This window comes from Gasterosteus aculeatus, chromosome 7 (genome assembly GCF_964276395.1).
Source record: "Gasterosteus aculeatus chromosome 7, fGasAcu3.hap1.1, whole genome shotgun sequence".
Classification (NCBI taxonomy): domain Eukaryota; kingdom Metazoa; phylum Chordata; class Actinopteri; order Perciformes; family Gasterosteidae; genus Gasterosteus; species Gasterosteus aculeatus.
In genome coordinates this window covers 9,389,913-9,415,817 of record NC_135694.1, presented here as the reverse complement: position 1 = coordinate 9,415,817, position 25,905 = coordinate 9,389,913, and the positions used below count along the sequence as shown (strand labels likewise).

Sequence of the window (25,905 nt, the reverse complement as noted above, 5' to 3'; positions counted from 1 at the left end):
GTACTTTGTGTTTCCCCTCCGTAAGAGCTCGAAGTGTCTTATTAGTTCATTGGAATTTGGGGAATATTAATCATTTAATTTTCGAATTACCCAACCCTATTGAAGACATCAAAACTATGAAGGAACGCATAAGGAATTATGTTGAAAACGAAAGTGACAAACAAACCAGAATAGATTCTTCAAAGTAGCCACCTTTTGCTTTGCGACTGCAGGTAAGTGGGCAGCACGGTCGTCCTCCAATCAGAGGGTCGGTTGTTCGATCCCAGGCCCGGCTAACCTGCATGTCAATGTGTCCTTGGGTAAGACACTTAACCCCAACGTTTCTCCTGTAGCTGCGACTACAGTGTGTGAATGTTAGTTACTGATGGGCAGGTGGCTCTGTGTATGGTTTCCTGTCATCAGTGTATGAATGGGTCATGGAATGATGTCATGTAGTGTTAAAGCACTTTGAGTGGTCGGAAGACTAGAAAAGCGCTATACAAGTACAGACCATTACCATTTGCTTTGATGAGAGGTGGGGGTGATTGTGGAGGCCAGGTCATCTGACGCAGCAACGTCACTTTCCTTCTTGGTCCGAAGCCCTGCAGGTGTGTTTGGGTTCATTCTCCTGTTGAAATACAAATGCTGATCCCACTAAGGGCAAATCAGATGGGATAGCATGTCGCTGCAGAATGCTATGTTGTGCGGACCAACATTTCAGCAATGTGGGTCAAACGTACCACTTGGGAGATTTTGTAAGAAGCACTTCCAAGGCCATTTATAATGCAATGCCCAAATACCAAGGGATCATTTTGTATAAAATTGCATTACCTGGGACAAATGCTAAGTTCCATTAGTTTTTGAGCATCCCAAGCCACAAAAGAATGACTTTCTTTTTCATGGCGAATATCGGGTTGCCACGACAACAGTGTGTAAAAAAACGAGAAAAAACCATGAAGCATATCTCAAGGCTTTCCTTACAACATTTGCAGATGGAACTGGACATATGTATGCGTTGAATGTCATGTCAATCTGACATACGGGTCGAGGGGCGTGGCCTCTCAAGTTTAAAATCTACTGTAGGCACTATACAGCCATGTTTAACACACAAATGTGAGATCCCTAAAATATCAAATATTTCCCTAGTTCTGATATGAATAGCAACTTTCATTTTTTTGACAATAAAACCACAAAAAGGAAATTCATTTGGCAAAAGAAGAAGAAACGCTGCTCTTTCAATCGAGCCTTCGCTCAACTGCTCGGGCCCTGATAAACGGTGTTGCCTTCTGGCTTGTAAGCCTGTGGGGCGATCAAGCATTGGGTTGTGTGTGCGTTGATGCGTGCATGCTTGTTTGCTTGTGTATCTTTTCGTGGCTTATGAGGGAGACACCCCTGCTGAAGAGCTGCATGTTTCTAGGTACCTTTTGATCCATGGTGTGTGTGTGTAGAGAAAGAGTTACTGAAATAAGTGGGGCGCGTTCACTTCGGCATATACCTGCATTAAACCTAATTCAGGACTCAACAACCAGCTCACGATTGGAAATGCCCATTTTGCCCTTGATACCATGACCAGAGACGCCAAGTAATAACATAGAGCTGGTGCAGGACAAACATTTCAAACATAAATATGTTTTTACAAATCTGTTTCCGCAACAGTTTATGGTACTCATTCTTAAGGACCTTTAAATATAAATGAGACGTATTTATATATTAAGAAAATGAAGGACATCTAGCTTCTTGCTGTACATCTTCAGTTATCAGCCTATATGACACGCCATATTCAAGGAACAATTTTTCCTTCAATTACTTATTAATGAATACTTAATTATTTAAGTGGCTATCAACTATATGTTGCTTTGTGTATAACTAACTTATATGCATATCGTTCTGCTCTACTGACCTCTCAGGAATCTGTGTTCAGACCTTTAATTCTCTTTTTAGAGAATCAAAGCTGTAGGCCCACTTACACCAGGGCTTGACAAGAAATACAATTCAATGGTTCACCTCCCTGAAGTAGGGTTGGGTACCAAAAACCGCTGCCATATTGCTTCCTTCCGGTGCAATACATTTTTTTACTATGATGACTCCGTTCTGGCCGCAGCTAACACAAACATCCACCGTTTGTGTATCCAGCCATCCATTAGTTCATCGGAATTATTATTGGTATTGGAAAAAAAAACAATGCCCATCCCTTCTTAAAAGTCTGATGCTGTACTGATCGCTGTCCCGGCGAGTATATCAGTGATCAAAATGATCAAAAAATGTTTTTGCCACATTAATTGGATCGGTACAGTGGTGTTGTATTTTTTTTTTTTTGGTGTTAAAATAATGGTAGCAATGGACAAAATAGGGGATATAAAAGAAACGTGATGGGGAGGCAAACTGCCAGAACAGCTTTTACATAAAAATGACATTCCTTTTTAAACATAACATAATACCATAATAATTGCCACTGTACACGTGTGAAAGGAAACTCAGTTTAACGCTTCCCCTTCCAACCCTGAGAGTGAAGAATGTCTAAGAAGGACGGTTGAATTTAATGATGCACACCGGCAGATGGAGAAATCGTGAAGTGTGACAGCGTGTTTATTTTCCTCATTATGAGTGTCGCTGGGCCCTGATCAAAGCATTTCCTGGTTTGTCTGTGCAGGATGAACTCCAGCTCTGCAGTGTTCTTCACTCCGCATCACTTTGGTGTGAGCACTTAAACATTCACAGGTGTGGATATGCAGCAGAGTACGCTGGCTTAGCTTGTCTGCTGTGGCGCTTTTGTTTATGTTTCATGTCCTCACAGATTAAAGGCTTTGGCCTGAGTTCATTAAGCACTGATGAACTTTGCACTGTATATACAGTCCGCTGTGTGGGTATGTATATATATATATATATATATGATGTGTGTGTGCCTGTACACACTACACATCCCAGGGTTGTGTTGCCATGGTAAAAATGAAATGCAGAGTTGCAAGGAAACCCCTGATTGGCTGTGGAGCCATGCATGGGATTGTGATGCATGCTGTCCGCTGGCCAATGGGATGCGGACTGAGCCAGGGCTGTTGCTAAGGGGAGTAGCTTGGAACAGAATCAGCTGGGTAGCTCTCTCTCTCTCTCTCTCTCTCCCCCAGTCAGTCTCTGGCTTACTCCTCCTTCCCTCCTGCTGCTCACTCTGCCTTTGCCCTCATTGACTCCTTCTCCCCCTCCTTCCTGTCTCCCCATTGCTCTCCCCCGACATCTTTTTTTTTCCACTTCTACACGTGTGAAAGGGGAAAGAGCACATGTTGAAAAATTCACTGAATATTTCATGCAGCTTGTTGTGTTGGGCCGGGAGGGGGCCGTATCTAAAGAAGCACACAAACCTGTGTGTTTGTGTGTGTGTGTGTTAGCCTGCATGCATGCATGTATGCATGCATGGAAGTTTGCATGTCTGTGGCTGTTGGTGCATCCGTCTGGGTTTTTGTTTGTGTGGGAGGACGATTGGTTCATGGTTTGTTATTTCTTTATGTGCCTGTGCTCTCATGTGCCCTCTTACTGTTTACCTCTCAGTGTTTGTATATTTAGAGAGAGAGAGAGAGAGAGAGAGAGAGAGAGAGAGTGAGAGTGTTAAGGTGTAGCACGTTGTTGTGTGTGTTCAGTGCCTTTGCTTGTCACCGTGCTCTCCAGGGGCTTACTAGCTGAAGTGGGGTGTGTTTGAATGCTTGCCAGGTAGCATTGGGTGCACCCCTGGCGTCACGTAAGGCTGAACCCCCTCCACCCTCTTACAACCTCATACCAGCTGCTGTGTCGTTACCACTTTCAACCGAACACCATATATATCTGTAACTTGCTGAACACAATTGCCTACTGTTGATGTCATAAACAAATAGTCTGCAATAGCAGCAATTAGTAAAAATATGTAGACTAAAGAACTGAAAAACATGTTAAATTGTATTACAATTAGATTAACTAATCACTTAGTCCTCAGGATGCGTAAGTGGATGCACAACAGGATGGCTCGTTTCAAGTAATGTGATGAGATGTCAGTGACATATTTCAACTGGCTGCTGGTGATTCCTGTAATGTATGGCTCTATGTGCTTTCGTGGTTGCCATGCCAACTCTTTTGCATCCAGGGTACAGATAATGGTCTTTGTTGCCTTCTCAGGTTCTTACTGTATTCTTTAAGGCAACCTGAATGACAGATGTACTTGTAGTTATTGGTGTACTAAAGCCACAACGTGGTTTTGTAGTTTTTTTTTTTATTACTAATGATGGTGATTGTCCCTTTATGATTTCGGAGTTTCAGGATAACAGAGTGCCGTATATTTGATTGAGACGTCTAATCACTTGAGACAATTTTGAGATTTGAAAATCATCCCACAAGTCGACAGAAGCAGAAACAAAGCATCTGCTCTTTCCACACATTTTTCTGTCTCAGCCTCTCCTGTTTGCTTCCTCCTCTCATTTCCTCGTTCCACACTTCCTGTTTCCTGGCTCTCATCCTCTCTTTGTTCGGCTTTCTCTCTCACGGCTAAATTCTTTTCACCTTCCTCTTGTCATTTCTTGCCCTTTTTTCTACTGTGTGTGTGTGTATGTAATGGATCTGTTGAGCCGGGGGAATCGCTGAAGTGAGGCTTCTTACTTATGAATCAGACTGCGTTTCAGATGACATAACGCACACCATGGCCATCCCATAGTCGCTAATCATTCATTCATTCATTCATTCATAATAATCCCCACGATCACTTATTCAGAATGCAACACAAAGGGGTGTGAAAAAGTCACTGACATGTGAAAACAGCTTTTACAAGCGCATGTGTGCATGCGTGTGTGTCCGCACGTACAAAAATGAGATAAAAAACAACGGCTCCAGTGGGGTTGTAGCTCTCCCACTGGTTTCATTGGGGTTATCACTTTGCTCCTCTTATTGTTAATGTGCCTGCATTTGGTCTGTGCAAAAGGTACTAACAGGAATGGCAACAAAAATGAAAAATAACCAGGAATGAGAGCGTTTAGGCATATTTTAGGGAACGCTGGTCTGTTTTCACACACTCGCGCACATGTTTTCCACCTCTGCAACAATGGAAAACATTACACTGTGGGATTTATTGGAGGAGAACTAAGCAGTCAGCCTTTATGCAGGGGTCTAAAAATAGAAGTATCAGAAAAACACAATCTGGGCTTCTAGTTCACTAAAAGAGACGAAAAGCTCCTTCCCACTATTTACCTTTTCTTTTTTTTTTTTTTTTAACTCTCTCCGCTTGCCAAGTCTGAGACAAAAAAAAGCCAAGTGGAGGTAAGAAAAAAGATCTTTGGGCAAGAAAGACAGAAAATTGTTCAAATGATTGAGAGCATCCGTTGGAATCAGACCTGGCAAGTCCCATCACCGCATTACCACGTGTGTGCTCTTGGGTCCCAGGCGCTGTGTGTGTGTGTTTGATGTTCTACAGTGAAGTGCCGGGTGAATTCAAGTAGCGTTGTCTGCATATAATGAAATGTCGTTAGACAGCGACATTTGATGAGGCAATTTGAAAAAAAAACCTGACAGAAAGTCAGTTCCCTCCAACCTGATGAACTTCTCTCCACTTCCACTCTTTGTGGAGTCCTTCCCCTGCGGCACGGAGGGTTTGTCATCCATCGGATAGCTGCTGCCTGCCCCTCCGCGGAGAGAGTGATGAGGAAGTCAACATTCAACGTCAGAGACGCTGAGAGAAAGGAGAGGAGGAAGATGAAAGTGAAGGAAAGAGAGCGGTGATGATTGTAGCAGTTTAAGAAAATGCTGGCTTTATTTCCACAGCTGAACACATTTGATGAAATCACTTCAACTTTGCAACCCGGCCAAAACTTCCGGAAATCAGCTGTTCTGGAGCTTGTGTTCATGGGGAATGCATTCACCTATTCCACTTGGAGCACTGGGTCTGCTGAACATGCGTTCATATCACACGTTGTCACCATAAGCGTAAAGGTTACTTTCTAGACACACACACTTGTAAAAGAACTACCAAGAGTTAAAAAGCACTTAATTATCAAAGTGAGTGTCCTTCCATTGCGTCTCTCTCTCTCCAAGACGTCAATTAAATGTCTTCAATTTGAATGTGTTCACCCGAACCAGCTTTAGCTGTTTCTTCTTGTTGTGTCGCGGACTCGACAAACACGACAAAAGGATCGGACAGGAGACTCGGTAGAAAAGTAATGCGTGTGTGTTTAATGGACGTTGCGTGACACAAACAAATACCCCGCATCCAGTGCCGGTTCGCTCTTTTATATGGATGCCCCGTAGGGACAAACTTATTCCACTGTCACTTGGTCTGAGTGGTGATGGTGTAAGTCCCTGCGGCGGTGCGTCAGCACCTTGACTCGGCACACCCCCTGGTTCAGGTGAGGAGGGAACACTTTCCCTGTCTTTGTGTTGCGGCAGTGGATGCTCAGATGATGGCTGAAACCCCTGGAAGGCTTCCAGTAGCTGTTCTGGGTTTGTCATTTGACCTGAGTCATCACTGAGGTTGGTGCCTGACAACAGTTGATCTACATGTCTCCTCCAGATGATGTTCTCTGGTGTTTGGACTGTGTAGGACACTGGACCTGTTTGAGCGACCACAGTTGCTTGTACCCACTTTGGACCGTTACGGTAGTTCCGAACAAGAACTCTCTCTCCAGCCCTGAAGCTTCGGTCCTTTGCTTTGTTCCGCCTCTCCACCTGCGCTCTTTGTTGTGTCTGTACGGCCTGCTTAACCTTTGGAGGTCTCAGAAGGTCGAGTCGTGTGCGAAGCTGTCTTTTCATCATGGCTGACGCGGGGGCCACCTTGGTTGTAGCATGCGGGGTGTTTCGGTATGTCAACAGAAAGGTGTTTAGGCGCCTGTTAAGCGATCCGTTTCCCTGCGATGATTTTAGAGCCTGCTTCATCGTCTGCACAAATCTTTCCGCTAGGCCGTTTGTGGCAGGGTGGTACGGCGCTGACTTGATGTGTTGGATTCCGTTTGCTTCCATGAATGACTGGAACTCTTCAGACACCAGTTGCGGCCCGTTATCACTAACGAGTTGAGTGGGCAATCCAAAACGACTGAAGATTGACCGTAGCTCTTCGATGGTTCTCTCTGATGAAGTGCTCTTCATTATGGCGACCTCTGGCCATTTGCTGTGTGCGTCCACGACAACTAAGAACATCCGATCCTCCAATGGACCTGCAAAGTCTATGTGGACTCTCTGCCATGGTTCCTCTGGGAAGTCCCACGGGTGTAGTGGCGCTAGCTGTGGCATGTTTCTCATCCTTTGACATGCGGTACAGGATTTTGCTTTGTCTTCAATAGCTGCGTCTAAGCCTGGCCACCAAAAATAGCTGCGCGCTATCTCCTTCATTCGCACCATGCCACAGTGCCCTGAATGGAGTTCCTCAAGCACCTGCTTTCTAAGTGGCGGCGGAATGATGACTCTATACCCCCATAACAAACATCCAGCCTGGACCGTGAGCTCGTTCCTCCTCCCCAGGTAAGGCTTTAGACTGACCGACATCTCTCCGCTTCTCCCACAAGTGACAATGTCCATGACCTCAGCCATCACCGGGTCCGTGCGGGTGAACTTCTTCACGTGGGCTGAGGTAACTGGGGCGTTGCTCACTTCCTTAAAGTAAAAGATTTTGGCCTGGGAGTGCTCCCTGTGTGTGACAGGTAAAGGAAGCCTTGAGAGGCCGTCTGCATTACAGTGCTGATCAGCTTTTCTGTATTTGATGTCGTACTGGTGGGCGGACAACAACAAGGCCCATCGCTGCATTCGGCTGGCAGCGAGCGATGGTATTCCAGTGTGAGGACCAAAAATGGAAGTGAGTGGCCTATGGTCTGTGAGTAACATGAATCGCTGTCCGAACAGAAACTGATGGAATTTCTTTACTCCGAATATTATCGCAAGTGCTTCACGCTCGATCTGTGCATAATTGCGCTCTGCTTTGCTTAAGGTCCGTGATGCAAAAGCAATAGCCTTTTCTTCACCTGATGGCATTATGTGTGAGATCACCGCCCCCACACCATAAGGTGATGCGTCACAGGCCAACTGTAATGGCCAGGCAGGATTGAAGTGGGTGAGGGCTTCTGAATGGACCAAAGCTCTTTTAGCTTCCCTAAAAGCTTCCTCACATCTGTCCGACCACTTCCACTGTGTGGTTTTGTTCAAAAGCTCATGCAGTGGTTTTAGCAGGTTCGATAAATTCGGTACAAACTTTGCATAGTATGTCAGTAATCCCAAGAATGATCGCAGCTGACTCACATTTTGTGGCGACGGAGCTTCCTCGACAGCTTTCACCTTGGATGGCGCCTTGTGCAGCCCAGCACCGTCGATAATGTGGCCCAAGTACTCAACTGAAGACTGGAAAAACTCACATTTGTCCGTCCGGACCCGCAGTCCGTACTCCTCCAGTCTCTGTAGTGCCGCGTCCAGGTTTCTCAGGTGCTCCTGTTCGTCTTTACCGGTTATGAGTAGATCATCGAGGTAACACTGGACCCCCGTGAGCCCACTCAGTATCTGGTCCATAGCTCTCTGGAATAAGGCCGGGGCTGAGGTGATCCCAAAGGGAAGCCTCCGGTACCTGAACAGTCCCTTGTGAGTCACTATGGTCAACAGTTCTTGTGACTCCTCATCAACCTGCATTTGTAGGTAGGCCTGACGTAAGTCTATCTTACTGAATTTCTGTCCTCCAGCTAAACCAGCAAACAGATCGTCGATGAGGGGTAACGGGTAGTGTTCAGCAGTTAAGACAGGATTAACAGTGACTTTGAAATCGCCACACAGTCTGATAGATCCATCCTTCTTCATGACTGGAACAACGGGTGTAGCCCATTCACTAACGCGTACCAAGTCCAATACCCCACTCTTGACTAGTTTGTCTAGTTCCGCTTCCACCTTTGGCTTTATGGCATATGGGACAGACCTGGCTTTGAAGCATTTGGGCTTGCTGTTTGGTTTCACTGTCAATTTAACTGTTATGTCCTTCATCCTTCCCAGTTCGTCCTTGAAAACTGCCGCATGTTTTCTCAATATTCCTTGCAGGTTTATGTCCCCAACCTTTGCAACCATATTAATTTCCTGCCAGTTTAGTTTGATCTTTTCCAGCCATGTGCGTCCTAGCAAAGCTGGCTGACTGACCTTCACAATGTAGAGTGGTAGCTTTACCTTCTGTTTGTTGAGCTTCACTGTTACAGTCACGATTCCGCTCACCGGTACAGCCTCACCGGTGTACGTTTTCAGCGTGATCTTTGCTGGCTGTGGTTTGAGGTGATGTAGTTTCTTCCGGTATACAACCTCAGACACCAAAGATACCGCTGCTCCCGTGTCCACTTGCATCCGTACTGCTTTTCCATCCAGCAGCGGTGTAACCCAGTATCCCTGTCCATCATCTGAAAGAGACAAAACATGCAAAGACTCTTCCCCTTCCGATGGGGTATCACTTTGTTCTTCCTCTGTGCGCTCCAATTTGTGCACTTTATTTTTGTACTTCTTGAAGTCACTTTTCCTCTGTTCAGTATTTTTGGATGACGGCCCCTCTTTGTTTTTACATACACGCTCAATGTGACCCTTTTTGCCACAACTTCTACAGTCCAAGTCTTTGCACCAACACTCCTCTGGGTGGTGACCTGTTCTCCCACAGCGATAGCATGGCTTTCCACCAACAGTTTTGCTTCTGACATTGGTAGACACCTTATGCACTAGGGTTAATGTACTTAGCTGCTGTGCATCTTTGTTTGCCATTTCCATTGACAGACTCACTTCTAAGGCTTTCTGCAATGTTAAGTTAGCCTCCGTCAAAAGGCGTTTCTGTATTGTCCCACTGCGCATGCCGCACACCAGCCTATCACGTATAGTGTCATTTAGAGAATGTCCAAACTCACAGTGCTCAGATAACTGTTTCAGCACAGCCACAAACTGGGAGATTGACTCCCCCTCCTCTTGATTCCTCTTGTGGAATCGGAACCTCTCAGCAATGATCAGAGGTTTGGGAGAATAATGTGCTTTCAAAGTTCCCACTATTTCCTCATAGCTTCTGTCACCGGGCTTCTCAGGCGTTACTAGGCTGCGCAGTAGATTAAACGTCTTTCCCCCCATGACAGTCAAAAACGTTGGCACCATCACCTCCGACTTGATGCTATTAGCTAACACAAAGTACTCAAAACGTTCCGTGTACGAACTCCATTGTTCCACCGATTCATCAAATGGTCCCATGTTTCCAATCGGAGCCGCCATTGCATCACTTTACTCACTTCCCTTTGTCGTTCAACACTCGGAGATTCCGCTTTTTTTTTTTTTTTTTTCCCCGGCGAACTCTTCCAGTCCCGCCGACGTGCCGTTGGAAGTTAACGCCGGTTTGCTTAACTCACCGCCTCCTCTCCGCGTCTTCGTGCCGCGCAAAAAAATTTTTTTTTAAACTCAGACTTTTCACCGAGAATAATACGCGTGAGAACATCCCATTCTCGTCGCCAGTTTGTTGTGTCGCGGACTCGACAAACACGACAAAAGGATCGGACAGGAGACTCGGTAGAAAAGTAATGCGTGTGTGTTTAATGGACGTTGCGTGACACAAACAAATACCCCGCATCCAGTGCCGGTTCGCTCTTTTATATGGATGCCCCGTAGGGACAAACTTACGATCAATACACAACACTTCTCTCCTTTTGTCTCTCATTACTCCACTTTTCTTTCTCTACATCTCTCTCTGTCACTGCGATTTGACCTCTCTGCCAGTGACCTCATCCATGAAGGGCTCGTTTGGGGGAAGGGCAGGGTCAGGTGTGTGTGTGTGTCTTTCTGTGTTTGTGTGTGAATGACCCTTACGGGGCCCCTAGCATAGCTTGATTAGGCGTGGGCGCCCCCCCCCCCCATCTTCCGCCATCTTAGGTTTCCGTCTATTGACTGCTGTGGCTGCCCCCCATCTCATGTCTCCTTGTCTCTGTGTGTGTGTGTGTGTGTGTGTGTGTGTGTGTGTGTGTGTGTGTGTGTGTGTGTGTGTGTGTGTGTGAGAGAGAGAGAGAGCAGCGTCTGTATCTCTTGTCCATTCTCCTCCTGGCCATCTCACAGGTGGACAAAACAATCAGTGGTCATGTCTTCCTCTTATTCCACCCCTCCTTCCCTCGCTGCCTCCCTTCCTCCCGATGAATTTCTTCATTCTCCTCTCTCCTATCTTTGCACTTCCTGTCTCTGCTGCTCACTCATCTTTTTTTCTGTCCCAGTCTCCCTGCCTCCGATCAGGTGTGAGGGAGGAGGAGGAGTATTGGCCTCTCTGTCTGGAGCCTGTGGTAACCTTATAGCAGAGAGAGGGAGAGACGGTGGTAACTTAAGCTTTAGTGATTGTACGTTCAACACACAGGTCATTTTTGTTGACACTGGATATGGGTGAACACACACGCACACAGTCTCCATCCTGTTCCAACATGTATATACATAACAAAGCACACATTAGTAAAGCGTATTCTCTTCCGTTGTTGTCAGTGATCTAATCCCAATGCAACGCATCGCTGGGGCAAATGTCCTCTCCCATCTTTCAGAAACACGCTGATTATAATGCAGCTGGAAAATGGAGTTTCCACACATACATGTACCCAGCACAAATACCTGAGCAGGAGTAAGGACCAGAGGAGGAGGGGAAGGGAAAGGGGAGATTCATAATTAAGGGCGGAAACAAAGTTAAAATGGAGGGAGCGTGCATGTTTTGGATTTATATGATTTGAATTTTGATGGCAGGGATCCTTTGCTTTGGAAAGTGTCCTATACACACACACACACACACACACACACACTCAGAGGTTAAAGGGGAAGAGATGTAACATGAAGCATTGAATAGCTTCTAGTAATTTGAATAAAGTAAGTCTGATATATGGGAGGTTCCATTGGGTTCTAATCAGTCATAGCACGTGCTGTTGAAGTGTTCATTAGTGAGCAGCTCTGGGCTTCTTCTCTCAAGTCACTTCCAACTGAAGTCTGATCTTCAGAGGCCTCTGCTGCAGCTGCTCAGCTGATACCGGTCTGAATATTTACTGGCTGTGATTCAGAGACTTTTGCCTTTCCCTTTTTCATTTAAGCGTAGTTTGGAAAGCTTGGCCCAGTTTTCTGAATTGCCTCAAGGTGGTTCAACATGATCGGTTGAAACAGCACACATTTTGTGTGTGTGTGTGTGTGTGTGTGTGTGTGTGTGTGTGTGTGTGTGTGTGTGTGTGTGTGTGTGTGTGTGTGTGTGAGACCATCTCCGCGCCCCTCCAGCTCAGGTTAGACCGCAGACGGGGTCGTTGTCTCGCAGCCAGAGCACAGTGCCAAGGTGAACAAGTCTTCACCAGGCTGAGGGGACCAGATGTGTCAAGTGGTCGGGCAGGGGGCACAATGGCTCCCCCGCGGCCTCTTGAAGTGTTTTTTTTTTGGTGGGGGTGGGGGGGCGCACTCTGGGCCTCTGCTGGGCAGCGTGGCACAGTGTGTGGCCTGGAGCCGAGCCAGAGCAGCCAGCCTGCCTGCCTCTGCCAGTCTCCCTCCCCTGAGACCAAAGACAAAGCTGGGACACGGCCAGACTCGCTCCGTCAGCCCCCGCCTTCTTTTTCTAGACTTTCTTTCTTTTTTTATCTCGATCATTAGGGGTCGATCGTTAATTCCTTAATTTGACTGTTCACTCTCACATCTCTTTTCTCTTCACACACTTTCTTTTCCTTTTGTTCTACTCTACAAAGCCGTGTAATGTCTTTCATCTCTTACCGTCTCCCTCTGTCTGCTCCACTAATCTCTCACCAATGTCCAGACTTTCCTACAAATGTTTTCACACACACGCAGTCGTTTCTTATATCTGCAAACATATAGACCAGCAAACAATAACTTCCCTACACGCACAGGTTTGAAGGTATCAGCAATCCAGCCACTCACACACACACACACACACACACTCTCCCACACAGTTTGCAACCCACGTTACATTCACACTCTCAGCCTCCACACACAGATGTACTATTTCAATATTCCCCTATAAACACATATATAGAAACAACTCAACACATCCCCTTCCCACACATATAGCCCCCTCTCCCTGTGGTGTGTGTTACAGTGGGTCTGTCATCCCGTCGCTGTGTGTGGGCTCCACATCAAACGAGCTGCATAACCAATAAAGGGCAGCTCCAGCCGCCCGGCTCCAGCCAGCTAGCATGCATCACTCAGGGAGGGTGTGTGGTGTGTGCTCCGTCCTCCACAACCACCCACAGTGCTGCTGCCAACAAATCTGGTTGTTTCAGAAACTTTATGGCCAGAAAGTCTCACTCCCTTCATGTCACATTGCTCTCTTTGCCGTTTTCTGCCTTCCTTCAACACCAGACTGTTTCTATTTTCTTCCCTCCCATAACTTCCTAATTAACTGTCTCGTAATGACTCTGAACCACAAACTTTACACCTCACATGAAAGACGTCCACACATGGTAAGCCAGGGTGAAAACTGCATCATGTCATCATATATACAAGCGCGCACACACCCACAGTTATCTCATAGCGCTACCGCCATTCTAATGCAGTGTCCTCTTAGTCTTAGTCAGTTGACTAATCCGGTGTTTGATATTTTAGGTTGATTTAAATGTTATCATTTTTGCGGCTTATTTCAAATTTATTATCTTTAGTAAAGATGTTAAGTGGTGCTTCTGTTGTTTTTGTTTTACAGATCGTAGATTATTTGTGGAACAACATTGTACAGCCCTTTCAGGCCCGACTCTGATGGCACTATGTATTTATTGTTTAGTTGTATACTCTGCATCAGGGTTGGTTATTTCACTCTGTGAAATGGTCCAATGGAGTGATCCACTGAAACATAGAATTGCATATATGAGCCTGTGATATATGTATCATTAACATAGCTTTTTACATGACTTAGTACTTGTGAATCACATATATTGTGCTGGTGTCCAATGGAATGAAATGGTGGGTAATAAAAGAATCCACTTTTTGCAAAGAGTCTGCATGCTTTAAACAATTTGAAAATTGACAGTCCAGCAAGCGTGCATACTTCACACAACCATCAGCCATACACACTCCTTCAGTCACAACCGGTGCAAAGCCAGCGATTGTCATTGAACGTAAGGGTCCTTCAGAATGTAGCCCCCCCAGCCCAGCACCTCTCAACCTCGTTCACCCCTTTTAACCTTCACCCCAGAGTTCCCAATTAACCCTGAAAAAGGCTTTAACAGCCTTTTGTTTGAAAACTAAAAAATACCTTCGGTCCTGTTTTCATTGTATCGGTCATTATTTTATTTGGTAAAGTTTTTCTTCTCACCATGTGAACTAAGTAACACTTAAGCCACACTATATAAATCTAGGGGGTAATAACGGTTATAATAATAATAATTATACCAAATTCCACAACTATGTGCGTGTGATTGTTTTCTTACATTTATACTTTAGAGTTTGAAACTACCTGTTTAGAAATATTTGCAGAAAAAATAAGGTTATAGCAAAGATGCGATTATATAATGCTGTGATTCTTTATCTTAGTGAGAACCAGTTATTATCAGTAGTAATATTACCATGAGGCCTGACCAAACATACAAAATTAGACCCAAGTCATATAAAACCACAGGTTTTACAACCTATAACATGAACATGTTTCTGAATTTGTGAAGGCCGTTGCCACACAACGAGCAGGAAAGTGCAATCTCATTTCTTTAAGCTGCTGTAAAAACACAACTTACTAATGAGCTCAGATGGCTTTGTTACGTATTCTAATATGTTTTCCAGTCGAGGCTGCATGGTGTGGCACTCTAAACGCCAACCGTACTAAAGTCATACACGCCACTAGATGACTAGATCAACGCTTGGCACAACGCATAAAATCCCAGCTTCACGAAAAGGCTTCAGTTAGATTCTGTTGAAGCTAATGGAGCGCACGTCATTACACGAGTCCAACATTGTCTCTCACTTACTTGCGCTTCGCATCCTTTAGTGTCCTTTCTTTTCAAAGTTTAACTGAGAACACTGGCTTGGGATCTGTTTTTAACTTCAGTCAAAAGAGAGATTAACTACAGGGCTGATGTTCCCTTTTTCTATCTCTGTGAAGGGCATGCTGACCGTGTGTGTGTGTGTGTGTGTGTGTGTGTGTGTGTGTGTGTGTGTGTGTGTGTGTGTGTGTAATCTTTTTTTTAATTCTATGCAGTGTTTGAAGTTTTCCCTTGGTCGGCTCCAAACTTTAACATCAAACGGTCTGGTCAGCCACCCTCCCTTCATCTCTGCCCCCCCCCCCCTCCCCCATTTCTCACTCTCTCTCTCTGTGATCTGGGGAGACTAGCACAGGAGTGTCCTGCAGATAAAGATTAGACATACTGACGCCCCCACACACCACAGAGACAAGAGGGGGCACAGACGAGGAACCTTGTTGGTGCAGTGAGTTGAGACTGTGACTTTGGAGGGGAGGGGGGCGGCAAAAACAGCTGGTAGAGCCAGTTGTTTCATCATCACCCTGTAACCATGCTTGACACAGAGCTATTTTTACCACCACAGTGAGACCTGCAACTCCCGACATGACTCACGAGCACAAACTCACTCGCACGGACCACTTGAGGATTTCCACTGGTGTAGCTGCACATGGTGGTGAACCATGACGACATGCTGGCTCACTGAGACCTACGTTAAACGTGAGCGTGCGTCACGTGCCTCTCAGGCCGACGCTGAACAGCTGCATGTGGTTTGTGTATCTCAGAGGCTGGTCTCTCTCTCTCTCTCTCTACTCCCTATTCGCCAGCTATCAAAGCACTGACCAAATGACGAAGACACACAATACCACATTCTCTAGTATCTCAACGCATACTACTTCTTTTGTATGTTGGTCTAGGAGGAGCCAGATGCGAAGTGGCACATGCTTGTGTTCCCCAAACCAGTGTGGGTGTTGTTCCAGTTTCTTTTGCATTTTATATGAGTCTCTGTGTTCTTCTGTGTTTGTAAGCTGTCGTTGTTGCTGGGTGTTTCTGTGACTGTATTTGGACTTGTGAGCGTGCAGTATTTGGGCTTACTGTACGTGCTCATGAGTTTTATGTATTTAAGTATGTGTGTGTACTGTACAGTTTGTCTCAAGGTCACAGGGTTTGTTTTTGGCAAGCTGAGCCAGCTAAACCGTAGTTTTTAATAGGCGTTGTTTGTTGCATATCCGGCAGACTTTATGGGTTCTGTGTGCTTTCTGGGCTGAGATTCATAACCCAGTCAGCCAACAAGTCTGTGAACAAAGTGTGAGTGTGTGTGTGTGTGTGTGTGTGTGTGTGTGTGTGTACTAATGATATTTTAACGCAAGTCATTACAGTATATGTGTTGGCAGAGGTATACTGGAAAGGTATTTATCAAATAGGATCTCATGCTATGGGTTGACAGAAAGTGTGTGTGTGTCTGTAGGTGTGCATTTGGGGGGCGGGGGGTGTCGTACTGTATTGGCCGTGACTCTCATTGCCAGTTACCAGAAGGTTAATGAATAAATAAAGGCGTGACGCTTCCCCAGCTAGCCCGTGTTTGCAGATCCGATCAGGCAGGATGTTCGCAGCAAGTCGCACATGTTGTTCCTGTATTCTAGCGTAAATGAGCCGAGAAAATAGAAATGATATCATACGTGATATTAGGTCAAAGCATAGACCTGTTTACTCACTGACACCTGATACAGCATTTTAGGCTGCATCAGAACTTGTTTAGCAACAACTCCAGAAAGAACCTTTTGCAAATCGGATACAAACCACGTTTGAAGGTGGCTCAGTCTGGCCGCTCACATCTGATTCCTGGGTGTGTAAGTGCCGAGCATAGCAGTGCTATGGAGGGCAACATTCTAATCTTAAGCTTTACCAGGCTCGTCTGTCACTCAGTTTTTCCCGGTGTGGGCTGCGATCGTTCTTATTGAATTTGCTCAATCGCACATTAAGAACAAAAGGTCTATTTCAATATCTCTTTGTAGTTACTGACGTCTAAGATCTGCTTTGAGAAAAAAATGGACAAAGTACTCTCTCTCTCTCTTTCTCTCACTCACACGCACACACGCGCACACCAGTCTGGTGGGAGTGTTCAGTAAGATGAATTGCCACACCACTGCCGAGGTCATGAGGGTTAGAGCTCTGTGGGGTCAAAGGTCAGGCCTGACAGTCAGACACGTGCCATAAGCTGGTTAAAACCACAAACTGAAATGTATAAAGAAAACAGTCAAGCACACACAAAAACTTTCACACACAACATTAGAGCCAATATGCAACACATGCTCCAGCATATTGAAGACAGTTGTGGGATTTTCCCTCTCAGTCTGATTTAGTGCTATAGCGTCATTTGGTTGTTTTCACCCAATGATTTTCATTGCAGTTCAACCTCTAATTGGCATAGACAAAAACACAAAAATATCATCCTTCCATAATAGCAACACAACATGTAGTGATGCACAAAGTGGCAAAGCTGAACAGCATATTTTCCTGAGAATATTCCAAAAGCAAGCATGCTTTTATTTCTCAGAATATATTTTTCTTTTCAGAACCTAACTTTCCATTGGTCTAATTTACCCCATGTGAAGTTGCACATTCAATATGAAGAATTCTCCTGCTTCCGCTGTGACTTCCTCAACATCTATGTACCTATAATTTGTGTGGTGGAAAGTCTCCATAGATATTTTTGTCTTCTAATTTTTGCGCTGCCACAACTCAGAATAATGGCTGTCATGGAGCTGAGCCTTATCAGGACACATAGATCACAAGGTACTCGGCTACTCTTGTAAATTACTATCCAATTGCATACATCCCAACAAAGAAATCTACTTTATTGACCTGTTCTTAACTCAGCGTTCTAGCCGTTTTTTGGCAAATTGCACACCCATGATAAAAAAGTGTAGTAACTCTGTAACTACTAAGATAAAGTAACAGACTGATACTAGGCTAAAACATCAAAGTGATAGCCCAGTGTGTGTCCAGTAATCATGAAAAACGTCAGGATTTTGGCTCTGATTGGCCGATTCGCATGGTTCAGCCACTTTTTCGAATCGTCTGATCGTATTGGATCTGAATAGAATGACAAGAAAAAGCGTGACACCAGTGTAAAATTACACTTGACTGTGACGTTTTACTTCCAAAACCCCCCCTTCTCCCTCAACCTGCGCAAAGAAATGAAAGAAATGTCGAATCAGCGGATTCACCGTTGAATGCTCTAGCGATTTGCTGCCTGGTTTTCCCTGTTAGCTTTCAGCGACGGGTTGTTCAACTTTTACACTTCCGTGTGTACAATGTTTGGACAAATTCTTCAACTCTTTTAATACTTGTTGTAAATTGAGTTGTATTGTTGGAACATTTTCAAACATATGTGGAGATTGTAGGCGAAACTAATGCAGGGGTGCCCACACTTTTACGGCTCGTGAGCTACTTTTCAACAAACCAGGTCATGGCGATGCCGGCTGACGGGGGGGACCGGTAAATAGTCATAAGCAGTCCATATGAAGAAAACAACGAGCGCACATTCTTGGTCATTACCTTACGGGAGTCAGCCTGGGTTGCTTTGGAAGGAAATTAAATCCGTCCGTTAGTAAGCAAGAATTGCTTAACCCCATTACCATTAGTTTCGGTCATCTCCCACGGTAGACCGTGCATGTGGGACGTGACGTCATTTTTTTAGCGATGGCACGTGATCGACTGGTACTGCCTTTGAGATCGACTGGTCGATCGCCATTGATGTATTGAGCACCCCTGCTCTAATGTTTATCTGGGTGTTATATTTGTTCATGATGAGTACAGAGCTCGGTTCTGGCTCGGTTGTCTGGTCAGGAGTCCTAAACAGGGAACTTTGGGCTGAGGAGGTTGAATTCTTTCACCCTGGATGGATGTATGGCTTACATGGAAATGAAATGTGGGGCTTTCCTCCTACAGTGTCTTGTAATTACCCTTTTTTATTTTGATGGAACTTAGCAGGTATTCATAAACATATGTGTTTCTTTTTTATTTATAAAGAAAGGGTACCACATCTAACGTATAGCCAGTACACAACTTTTGATGTGGGTTCACAGATTTGAGGTCACTGATTTAAATAAGCACTAATTTTCTTCATACCCTGTTTTTTGACACAAACACACACAAATATAGTAACGTGTCCCTTTTGTTGTCAGGACTGGAGACATCAAAGCCGAGCAGACAGCCAAGTCCACAGCTACTTTCATACATGCACTTCACTCAGTCGATGTAGTTGATTTTTCCCTTTTTTTACGCAAACCTCACCCAGGCAACCTTACAGTACTACCGTATTTTCCGCACTATACGGCGCACCTTCAATGAATGACCTATTTTAGAACATTTTTCATACATAGGGTGCACCGGATTATAAGACGCATAAAATACTGCAGTCAAACGTTTTACCTGGGTTTGCGTTATGCTAGGGTGACCAGACATCCTCTTTTCCCCGGACATGTCCTCTTTTTGAGACCTAAAAAATTCCAAAAACGTCTGGGATTTTGCTTCGTGGGATATTTGTGTTTCTCTGGGTCTTTCACAAACTAGTTATTCCGCCCTTGAGTGTTGGAAATGGTGTCTCCCTTACGTTCCACCTTCTTGCGCGAGCTCTGACTGTAGAGAGAACAGTCATTGGTCGACTGATCTCAATGTTGCCAGATACTCGATAATTATCCTCCAAATACGACCAGTTTACCAGTCGTACCAAAACATATTTATTATTATGGGTTTTTCATACTGAAACATTTTGACAGCGCCTTGAGCGCCGTGTACAACCAGTGTGGATCAACCAATTGATCCATATATAAGGCGCTCCGGATTATAAAACGCAATCGTTTTTTGAAAAAATTAAAGGCTTTTAAGTGCGCCTTATAGTGCGGAAAATACGGTACACAGAATAAGGCCGATGGAGATCGATGTCCCAATTCTTAAGTACACTTAAGTTATCGTTTGTTATCCAGAGGAAGATCAAATGTGTACACAAGTAGCCTGTCTATAGTTATAGAGGAAACAAAGTTGTCTCACTATGTGCAGGAGGGAAACTCTTTGAAAAAGCCTTCAAGGGATGTTTGTGAGCACTTGACAAGTTGTGATTGCTCATGCTCTGTGCAGACCGTTGTTTGGATTGCTGAAATTACATCCGGTGTATTTTTGTCTCGCTATTGGGATTTGCTTGCATCTTGTCCTGCTCTCTGTCATGTCTAGCACTCTGTCTCCCTCTCATGCCCCCTCATACACAGGGGAATTTGCCTGCAGTATATTGTGCCTGCTGTCATTTTATCTTTGACTACTTGAGCAGTAAAATGTGGGAACAGTCCCTCTTCCTCAATCTTATTTCCCTCAGAGACTCAAAACCACACCCAGACAAACAGGAAATAGATGTGGAAATTGTGAGAGCTCCACATTCACTTTTTATGCAAAGCCCGAAACAGTAATTGTAAATGAGAAATTGTAGGTGAAAGGCTGTAAAGAATGAAGTCAGTGAGAGGAAAACAAATCAAGGTTGGTGAGGCATTGTGACGACAAGGGACTGAAGGGACCGAGCAGAGACAAAGCAAAAAGGGTGACTGAGAGATGAGAACATATGGATGGTGAAGGAAAAGCGAGAACTAATTAAAAAAAGTTGAGTTTTAGTTGGGTGTTGATTCTATGAGCAGTTAAGGACCCAGGTGTGTGAGATATGGGGAAACTGAGGAGATGAGGGGAAGGAAACTAGGTCTCCGTACACCATATGTTCTCCATCTTTCTCTCACTCTTTCACTCCCTTTCACTTCAAACGCTGCACTCGCTCACTGAGGCGAGCAGAAATAGAACTACCATTTTATCTCCTTGAGCTTCTTCACGCTGTTCTGTCGGCTGTTGCACTTTACTGCAGGTTAACCAAGGTGACGGGATTGAGTGGGCGTGGTTTGGAGACAGAACCATTGTGTGACTGTTTGCATATGCTTGTGTTTGCATTTCAGAAAGGCTCGATATCTTCCATTATGTGTTCTGTTTATGGAGGATTTATATTTGCTGTTCATTCTGTTTTTTTATTGCTTTTATTGTGCTGTGTTTACATTACCTGTTGTCTGAAGGTGGATTTCTCTTTGTTCTTTGGGAAGGGGTGCAGCCTTGATAGCAGGTTTTGCTGCTGATAGTTGAATTTCTGAACTTGGTCCTACAGATATCAGTGCATGTAAGTGTATTCATCACTACTGTTTCATTCCTTAAGCACAGCATAGGAAAAAAACACCAGTTTTAAATGACATGTCATCTAAAAATAGTGGCCAAACTCACTCACCCTGCCCTCAATGAGCCCCACTCCAGCCGGATAACCTCCCCCCTCATCATGAATTTCTCCATCCCGTCATGAAATGCAAGCTGCTCCGACTGTACATTCCACTTAGAGAAATGAGCCAACTCCCCTGTAAATTAGAGCGTGGGGGCTAGTGATTGTTTTCTGTCGCACAAAGGCGGATAGCAAACAGGAGCGGTGTCCAACTGGTGGTTAGGTAAGCTGAGCAACAGGGGTCCTGGAGGGGAGCCGCTGCTGCTGTGTCATCGGGTTGGAGTGCCTCAAGGCTCCGTCCCGGGGCCCCTCTTTGGTCCTCTCTGTTCTGATTGCACGGTTGTGTGCCGGTCCGTATACGCGCGTATGTGTGGGCCCTCGGGCTGTTGTCAGGCAGATCACGGGAGCTGTTGTCAGTTATCCCGGCTGTCTACCTTCATGCCTCTGTTCCCTAAAGGAGAAAGAAAAGAGGAGAAGGGAGGAAGATAGAGGGTTACACCAGCGAGACGCAGCGAGTGCATTCCTTGATATGCACAAAACGTGTCTGAAGGGGGAAGTGCACCTCATAGACTTCCAACTTCTTAAAACAAGACTCTTCCCCAAACCATCCCCATCTTCCTCCTTACCCGCCTCCTTCCCCTCCTCCTTTCCCTCCCCCTTTCCCTCCCCCTAACTCTCCTTGGCCCTGGAGTGGTTTAAGCGGTAATCTGTGGAGGAATTCTCAAAGGCAGGAATCCAGGGATTATCCAAAGAGGAAAATGGTAGATGATGGAATACTTAAGGGTTTACCTGAAATGATTGCTTGGGTTGGATTGTTTGAATTTGTGACAGCACTACCGATTTCAGTTAGCATATAAGGTAAAATTAACTAAAGAAGAAATAAAAGTTTTAGGAGCCGCTCATCCTAAACATACCGCACGAATCTTTTTGACAGTGTAAGATCCTGGCTGTCCTGTTGTAATGAACCTCCGTAATAACTTTGTAAATTCTGGTATATTTTTTAAATACAGTATATTTTTGTAAACAAAACAAAACAAAACACAATTTCATATGGTATTTAAACTAATTTCCACAATCCCTGTTGACTTGAGCCCCTGTATATGGCACAAATAACCTGGTGGTGTTCAACGTGGCTACAAATAGACAGTTTGGCAGCAGCAGGGTATCTCAGCTGCGGTTACACTATCCGTGCGTGGCTGTGTTATTGTAAACAAGCTGCATCTTTGGGGCTTAGCTCTGCCTTTCCCACTTAACTGTTCGATAAACAGGCTTTAGCTTTAATTCCAGTGGTATTTGATATTGCGCCTTCTTACATCATGCTGGTATGTTGTTTATGTGTTTTGTCTGGCTGTGTGGCGTGTTGTTTGCGTGTGCATTTGTGAGTCGTTTGTGTATGTGTGGGGGGGCCTCTGAATGTCTAAGGATATGATGAGTGTTTGTTCAATGTGGTATGTAATAACTGCCACTGCATGGTTGGTCAAGAGTGTCTGTTTTCATATGCACAAGGGGTTTACATCAGATAGTGCTTCTACATAGCTTCTGCTGTTGTCTCTATGATTGATTGATATGTACTCACGTGTTTTTGTAGACGTGTGATACGTGTCATTCAAGCGCACTCATTTAATAAAAGTGTTCCAATTACCTGAGTGTCTTTGAATGTTTCACTGCAAGCTTTTTGCATTCATGGTACATGACATTTAAGACACAATAAACACATACTCGTTCTGATTTGGACGTTAGAATGATTTTGCTTCATCATTTTTTTAGGTATGTGGCAGAAAGTACATTAAATGAATTGCTGTAGTTTGTGTGATCCTGTTTACAAAGTACATAAAGAAAGAGTTGCCTAATGTCGTCGTCACAGCAGCAAGGTCACAATCTCTTGTGAAAAGCTTTCACCAAAGACTGTTTTTGTGCGCATGGGTTTATGGTCAGATTTTCAACAACCTCTTGCTCGCTGCATTGAACATGCAGGTCTGCACAACAGGGATGTGATGCAATAGAAGTGTCTGGCTGTTTGTCTACTTCTTAAGCATTGTACTCCCTTCAATATAGATTAGCCAAGGCCTCTGATACATGTGTGTATTCATTCTTCTATTTGTGGTATGCTTGCTTTTCAGGCAATATCTGGCCCACCCAGTAACAGTACACACCGAGAATGCTCAGCAGGGGCAGGTAAGAGGAATTTGTGTGTGTGTGTGTGTGTGTGTGTGTGTGTGTGTGTGTGTGTGTGTGTGTTTCTAGCCTAATAGATTATCGATGCACTGCAGGGTTGGTTGGCTACAGCAGACAGTGGAAATGGGCCTGGACTCCCTCGAGGAAACAAGATATCTCCAATACACACATACAAACACACACAGCTAACAAACATACTGTAGTTACAAACGCAGGCACGACGTGACTTCAGAGGGAAAAAAGCTCTTATGTGCAGGACTTTAAAGCACATTTAGCACACTCACACACACTCATGTGCAATTAGACACACCACACACCTGCTGGGCCTTAAGAGGAAGCTGAGCTCCATTCTGCCTCTATCTGAAGATGAAAGGAGGAGAAGAGGAGGGCAGAAACGGGCAGGAGGAGGGAGAGGAGGAGGAGGAGGAGGCGGCGATGGGGAGAGAGGTACAGGACAAAGAGCAGAGGAAGAGGAGGAGCAGATATAAAGGGTGATGGCCGACTGCATGCGCCCGCCTCTTCTCCCTTTCTCCTTTGTTAACAGATGGGTGGAAGTATAAGTTTGTGATGAAAGCAAAAATGTGTACCTACGACTATACAGACACAACAGCAGAACCACACACACACACACACACTATCACTCTACGAGACTGATACAGTATTTTGCATCACTTGTTGCTGTCTGTTTCCTCATTCCCCCGCACCATCCTATTTACATACCAAATAATCCCATTTGGTTGATGTGGGTGTGTTTAGTGTATAACTATCAGGTCAGGCAGTGTACACGCACAGTGCACAGAATCCAAATTGACACCCGATGATGTCCTGGAGAGAGAGAGACCAGCACAGGAGGGGAGGGAGGGAGGGAGGAGCTCCAAGGAGGAGATGATTCAGATAAACCGCTAGAAAAAAAAGAGATACAGTAGAATTAAGAAAAAGCAGGATGAGCGGGGGAGAGAAAAGAGGCATCAAACTTTCGAGTCCTGTGGATCTTTGCTTGGGGGGGGGGTGAATGCATGATGTTGAATCTAAATGTCTCTGGGTTCACAAGCAATCTCTGCCGAATCCATCGCACATCACAACCTTCACTCCGGCTCGTGCTTGGCACTAATGAAATGTCTGCATTTGTAAAGAGTCATAAGGAATGTCCTCTGTTTCGGCCGACATGTTGCCTCTATTGTGTGCGGCATCGTGCGGCAAACTTTCTGAAGGAATTGATCAAATAAGCTTCCATCATCGTCTTAATTCTAGTGTATTAATCGCTTTACTCTCTCGAGTAACACTTGAGAAGTGGAATCAACAGCGGGAGGAGGGGGGGGGGGGCTAAACCAGTGTTAATTGAACACAGCTGTACCTCGTTAAACATTAATTGCAAATTAATCAGCTCCCTCCCCTTCCATGAATATATCTTGCATATATCTTTTTAAAAGAGAGCGATAGCATGCGGAATGAAGTAAATAATTCACAGCAGCACAAGGAAAGCCTGTTCCAGTCAGCCTCGCTCTCTCTCGCTTGCTCTGCTTATTCTCTCCTCCATCTTCTCCCGCTTCCCTCTCCCTCTCTGTGCTCCATTCAGACCATTAATCTAGTTTCCTGCCTTTATCGCCGCTTCCTTCCCCTCATCTGTCTGTAGTTCATCCTGAGATTGAGAGAGTGATGTCACAACAAGTAGGGGGGGGAAGAAGAAGTATGGGGGGGCCTGGTGCTCCTGCATGAAGGCGGAGAAGGATTACACCAGTGAACGGTGTAACCTCAGTCAGCTAATGAGGAAGAAGATCTGTGGAAAATGGCACACACTTTAACTTTCTTTGAAGGCCTTCGTGCTGTTGCACTCATTTATATGTTTGGAATATTTGGGTAAAGATTGAAAAAAAAATACAGCTTAACCACCTGACCAATGGCTGCTCGAAATTTGCAGCCATTAGTCAGGTCGCCGATGACAGAGCGATGGAGCCCGCTGGCGTGAATGTATTTCCAGCGCAACCTGTGAGTGCTGCTGAAGTTTATATCCAGCATGCACGGCCACAGGCACTTTCTGCTCTGGTGTTTTAAGAGACGCTTTGTGTCCCTGTGCAGGCAGGTCCGGTGTGTCAGGCTGTTCTGCCCAGTGCTGCTGGCTCTTATGTAACGGATTCCAGCACGGAGGGTGACCTGCGGTGAACCCACTGACATACCTTCTTTGTGTTCCGCCTTTCCTCTTCCGTCACCATCTCTTCATCCCCGCTCGCACTTGTTTTCTCTCTCGCAAATCTCAACTATTTCCATCTCGCTCAATTAAACACCTTTGTTTCCGCCCATCTCTTTTCAGTCCACCCTCCTCTTTATCTGTATTACTTTGGCTCCATCCCAAAATTCTCCCTGCTCCCCCCACCTCTTTTGCTCTGTCGTCTCTGAGCCATCCACCTGCCCATGTCTCTCTCTCTCTGTCGGGGCTCCAGCTCAAATATTACAAATGCTATTGCATACTGGCCTGGGGCCAAATCTGCTAGGTGATAAATCAATACAGTGAGAGAATTATGTAATGTGCCACCATATTGACTGGCCTCCTGCCTTCCTCCTCCGTCCCTGGGTAGG

At 45.1% G+C, this 25,905-nt stretch overlaps 1 protein-coding gene across 2 annotated transcripts in view; it reads left to right on the top strand.

The window, feature by feature from the left end:
• kdm6ba (lysine (K)-specific demethylase 6B, a) overlaps nt 1–25,905 on the top strand; it is an 81,920-nt gene that overhangs the window by 10,456 nt on the left and 45,559 nt on the right. For both annotated transcript variants that reach the window (XM_040180651.2, XM_078107375.1), the window contains one exon: nt 23,277–23,331. The gene's annotated coding sequence lies outside the window, so the exon portion shown is untranslated. The remainder of the gene's footprint in view (nt 1–23,276; nt 23,332–25,905) is intronic.